The following is a 429-nucleotide window of genomic DNA, read 5'->3' on the forward strand; positions in this document are numbered from 1 at the left end:
TACTGTCATTGTGCCATCCTGTATTTAGCACTCACTAGGGACAGGGTGTAGGTGATCACATCAACAGCAACAGCGCTACGGGTAAACGATAAAACAACAAAACACCAAACGGAAACGAGACCAATCCCACAATCTCCAGTTCACCTGGACTGTAACTTCTTTTCAATTCTTTTCAAAGGAAACGACCACAGCAACGACAGACAGAGCTCCAGGGGGTTTCAAAAGATCAAGTGGCGCTGCAGAGCCAGGCTCCATGCAAAGATGGCAGTGCCATCTTGTCCCCACCAACAACCGTTATCACTGTCTTGAGTCACTGGATTGTGTATTATGTAACCAACTAGCATGCAGCATTGTCATCTTACAACTGATCACATGGGCAGTGAACAGTGGTCAACTCTGCCTTAAAAAAAAAATCACCCCCCCCCCCCC

This window comes from Bison bison, unplaced genomic scaffold (assembly GCF_000754665.1).
Source record: "Bison bison bison isolate TAMUID 2011002044 unplaced genomic scaffold, Bison_UMD1.0 scf7180017864462, whole genome shotgun sequence".
NCBI lineage: Eukaryota > Metazoa > Chordata > Mammalia > Artiodactyla > Bovidae > Bison > Bison bison.